The following is a 5,147-nucleotide window of genomic DNA, read 5'->3' on the forward strand; positions in this document are numbered from 1 at the left end:
CTGATCCCCCATAAGCTCAGCAATGCTATTCCCAAACTATGCTAGATGTAGCACTAGTGCAATAGAAGTTGTTTATCAAACTAGATTATTTCAAGCTTTGGATGGGGTATACTAGGTCTTTAATAAAGAGTGCTTGACCATCGGAGAGGTTGTCAGTTAGCTAGGGGAAAGAGAAGAACAAGGAAATCTAGCCAAGAAATGTTTGTATGCTGTGAAGGTTTATTTTTTAAAGTAGAAATATTGGTCTAAGTACAGTCAATATCAGAAGAAAAAAATATCCCCTTTCAGTTGGTCAGTATCATTCTTACACCTGAATCATAGATCTTTGCTACTAGCTACAATACTTCCCCTAAGGGAACAAGTCTTTCAACAAGTGCTTAAGACTAGCAGGGGTATGGGACATCATCTACAGCAAAGTTAATGGTTACAAGTTTCAGTCTTAATTCTGCTTCTGGCCTATGGAGGATAGTGTTCTGGGAAATAAGTCTTCTGTTGTGTCCTGCTGAAAGTATATGCCTCTGCTTATTCCCTTGCTACTTGGCTAACACCTTAGAATGAGGGCAAGTGGAACTGATGAGTCAATCTAGTGCTGCACCAAGTACAGCCTCTACATCTGGTTTAAAGAGGAATTTCATACTTGCTAGAATAGTTAGACTGCAGCCTTTTGGATTTTCAGTTTCATACACAAGTGCACCATGGCCACAGTAGTCCTGATCTCAGAACACTACTCCAGCATGACAATTTGAACACAGTGAGGTTTAGGCACATTGCCAAAGTCAGTCACCATAGTTTGCAGGAGTCGTTTTGTCACCCAGAGCTGCCTTTCCAGTGCAAGCCACATATGGTATGCTGTTGAGTGATTAAAGCCACAAGGACATTCCCATTACATGGATGGTAGTGGTGAACAGATGTGTTACTCAAGTCATTACATGGAGATATCTGCAGGCTAGTACCTACTCCACTTCCACCTGGTCAGGCTCCTGGAAGGTAGCAGAAGCTTTGACCATTGGTGAGAATGGTCCCACAAGCCAAGAGAGGGGGTGTTATGCTTTTGATATATCAGCAGCTCCTCCATGTATTTCTGGGCCATTGACAAATTCCCTTGGCTCTGGACCAGGATATTGCTGGACAAATCCTTCTCTGCTGCCAGGTCCTTCCCAGAAGCATGAAGCTCTGCAACCTTGCAATAAGCCTCTTTCATCTTCTCTAAATGCTGGAGGGAAGGCCTTGGATCATGGACTCTAGGCTCAGAAAGGTGTCCTGCAGCTGCTGCGTGATCTTTTGGGACAAGACAAGAGCCAAAGATTCCATCTTCTAGAAGGAAGCAGATTAGGAGAGGTTGTTACGTATAACGAGGAATGGGTTGTCTCCCAACCAAGCCAGAATCCAGTAATCTGGTACCTTAAGTTCTGTAGAGCTGGTCTCCATGCCCTTCTGAAAGATTCCTGCCCCAATCCAGCAACATTCAGTGCAACTTTTCCTGGCCATCCTGAAGCTTCTGATCAACTCCCTGCTTCACAGATTCAACCTGGAGGGGAAGAGCCATAGAGTTTGGAATTAGGTAGGAAAGGTTCTATGTCAGTGACTAAGAGACTAGATGGAGACAACAGGTTATGAAGCAGCCAACATCCGCACAATGAGAAGTCTGAAAAGCAGCAAGAGCAAAGGTGCCCATCAGAATTGAGTTTATCATACTAAAGTTGGCTCTGCAGCAGCAGTAAAGGTGTGTGCCGTGTGTCCGCCAAGAAGGCGGCCAGACTAGGAGGTGGTCTAGCTGTACCTACCAGGTCAATGGTGTAACGAAGCTGCAAGAGGGACTCCTGCATGCCCTGCCAGGGCTGTCTCACTTTGTCCACAGAATAGAGTAGGTGCACCAGCAGAGCTTAGTGGAAAGAGACCCCAGACGCACAAAATACTTCTGCTGCTCTTGCATGGAAGCCATTTCAGTCCTCTCCACAGAGGTTGCCAGTTTAGCTGATGGGGATGGAGAATAGGGTTAAGCATCCTGGCCAAGCAGACCCTCACTATTTGTGAGCATAAGCCCTCGTTCCACCTGGAGCCTGTGCTCTGGAATAGTAGGGACACACCACTTGCCACACCAGAGTTAAAGTTAAGAAATCCAATTACATTATACCTAAGTGTGTAACTCAGCCTCAACACCAAATACCCTAGGTGGGAAGTTACCCCAAGACCATCCCAGATTTTTTTTTTTAAATTGTGATGTTACTTTTGGCCGTAGCTCCATTTTAATAGTGTGTCTGGAACAGGACTAGATTTGAAAGTCCAAGTTACTGGGAGTCATTTAGACCAATTGGACAGGTTCTTAGTGTACAGTTTAATGCATGCAGAGCATTATATGTCGCTAATGAACAATGGCTTGAACGCATGTTGAAAGCAAGGTCCTGCTCAGGATGGCCAGGAATCTCAGTGGCAGTATTCAGGCTGGCTCCATCCATTTCCATAAGGGTTTGGAACACTCTTGCAGAACCATTTTGACTTTCCTTTGACAAGACTGATTGAGAGGAGTAGACTGACACTGCTCAAGTGGATGCCGAAGGCTAATGTTCCTTTTCAGATTGCCATTACGAGTTCTTCCCTTGACATTGCCCTCCCTTCCACACCCATCCCACATAAAAAGGAGACTGCACTTTGAAACTAGGGCATATCCACATTTTATTAAAGTGGTATAAGTATCCTCTGACCTGGTTCTTCATCTGTGATGGGGAGATAATGATCCACCAGTTCTTCAGATTTCCCCAGAATAGCTTGTGCTCCCATCACAGCCATCTGACCCATTCTGGCGTGCATGACTGTGCTCATGCCACTGGTCACCATTCATCTGGCAGCCTCCTGAAAAGCTTCCTTGTTTGTTTCCTTTATTAATATGTGGACCTTTCATTGGGGCTGTGGTGAACACCTACATTTTTTGTCCCCCCTTCAGCTGTGGGACCCTCCAATCGGTGCCTTGAGTCATGTAACTGGCTGGGGCAGAGACCTGTAAAGTCCTCTCTGTCCTTCCCAGAACCACCTCCCAATCCCCAGTCCAAGTGCATGTGAATACAGAAAAACTAGAGACATGAGGAAAGTACACTGTGCATGGAAATAACTGGTAACTTTATGACTGGGGAAAGAAACGTGGGCTGGGTGAACTTCCCTGTGGGTTTTAGAACACAGAGAACAGGAAAAGCAAAGTGAAATACCTGTCATCACACCCTGAACAGTGCTAAAATACCACCTTCCTCCACCCCTCAAAAATTAGCACCACTTTGAACCCTGGGATTACTCACAATTAACAGCCACATCCCCTCACCATCTATTCTCAAGGTTCTCAGGCATTAAGCAATCCCCCTAAACTGTGGTGCAGCTAACAGTTGAGAGCATTAACACAAAATGAAAGTGCAATTTAACTTGGCAGACACCCTCCACAGAACAATCATAAGCCAGAAGGTGTTGTACCCATAGAGGTGCACTGCCCCAATTATCTGTACCGAGTCATTACCTAAACGACTGGCTAATGACCATCAGCTGGAGGGTGAGTGGGAATACTCCCTGCAAGGTGTTGTTCCTGGGATTGTTTTTACAACTGCATGGGGTGTGGCACTGTGTTCCAGAACCAAGTGTTTTGCCAATGTAGGGTAGAAGCCAACTTCTCTCAGAGCTCCAGGAACATCTGCTTCCTCAGTCTGAAGCTCTGCAGCCACAGCTTATCATCCCAGGTTTCCAAGACAATATGATCCCACCACACTGTGCTGATCCTCCTGGCCCAGAAGCAGCGGTCCGGTCATAGATATACAGTCACAACATCAGCAACCTCCTGCGTTTCTCTGTCATATAGCATCAGTGGATCAGTCACTGTCTCAGTCTCTCACCTTTGGCTTGTGAGAAAGGTTTGAGGCCATTCAACCGAGGTTCTTGCAGGTCATGTACTGCAAAACAGACACATTTGTCCTGCAAGAAGGAGTAGTGGCAGAACCACATCATCAGTCACTTGCTCCATGTCTTCCAACAAGATGGGCGGGAGGGTGGAGGGGACGGAGAGAGAGAGAGAGAGAAAAAAAGAGAGTTTTCTACAGCCTTAGCTACAAGTCATATGGCTTTTAGGTCATGCAGTAAGCTCCAGAGATCCCAGCTTTCATCCCACCCACCCGCCCGCAACTGGGGTTTGTTGGTTACACTTGCTCCCTTTTTTCCCCCCCTGTACTGGTTCCTGATCTTAATAATGCAGACTATGAGCTAGCATGACAGACTGGACAACATAGCGAGGAGAATGAGAAACTCTAGTCACTCATGTGAGATTTTCCAGTGACCCTCTTTTGGTTCTCCTCCAGTGCAGCCAATAAAATCTTGGAATGAAGTGAATGATGATACAAAAAAAATATATGGAAAAGCTGCCTCATTTCCCAAGCGCAGTTCCTCCTATGCATCAAATGAGGCAGGAGTCCTGTTGAAAAAAGTGCAATGTGACCATGTAAGTAGAGACTGTATTACAATTATGGCTGAGCAAATAATTGATTTTTTTTCAGTTCGGTGGCTAAACAGTGAATTTTCTTCCAGGTTTTTCGGTTTCAAACCAAAACAAAAAACAGAAAAAAAAAATTGTTTGGGTCAAAATGAAATGCCAAAATGGTTCAATTTGACATTTTTTGGAAACAAACTGTTCCAAAATTTGCGGGGAGGGAGGGGGGAGAAATCAAGGTTGTTCTTTTTTCCTGATGAAACAATTCACACAACTCAATTCAAGTTCATGATTCGTTTTGGTGTCCTGAAAAATACATTTTTGATGAATTTACTATTTGCCACAAAATTTTTGCCCAAGATAGATATGCACAAAACAACCTTTCATCTAGCATTTTCTAACTTGAGAGCTTGACTTTTCAACTGTAACACTGTTCTCTCACTGTAGGTTTCATGCAGGATAGCATATAAACTAAAGAAATTACTTCCTGCAGTAAGTATAGGGAAATAGCATATGTCATATTCTAGGGTGGTAACTAGATAAACATCAGCTTTTTAGTGGTGACAACAGTAGTATTTTCATTATGAAGATCAACCATGCCTTCAAGGACATTTGCTTATCATTTAAATAAGTTTTGTTTCACAGAAATTTCCCCATTCTCTCAGCTGTGTCAGGGAAGAGGCTAATTATA

General features: G+C 44.3%; 1 pseudogene; it reads right to left on the minus strand.

Annotated features, from left to right (window-relative positions):
- Positions 1 to 953: 953 nt before the first annotated feature.
- Positions 954 to 2,835, minus strand: LOC117886006 (annotated as a pseudogene).
- Between the last annotated feature and the right edge of the window lie 2,312 nt (positions 2,836 to 5,147).

The sequence above is a fragment of the Trachemys scripta genome, chromosome 12 (assembly GCF_013100865.1).
Source record: "Trachemys scripta elegans isolate TJP31775 chromosome 12, CAS_Tse_1.0, whole genome shotgun sequence".
In the NCBI taxonomy this organism is placed as follows: Eukaryota; Metazoa; Chordata; order Testudines; family Emydidae; genus Trachemys; species Trachemys scripta.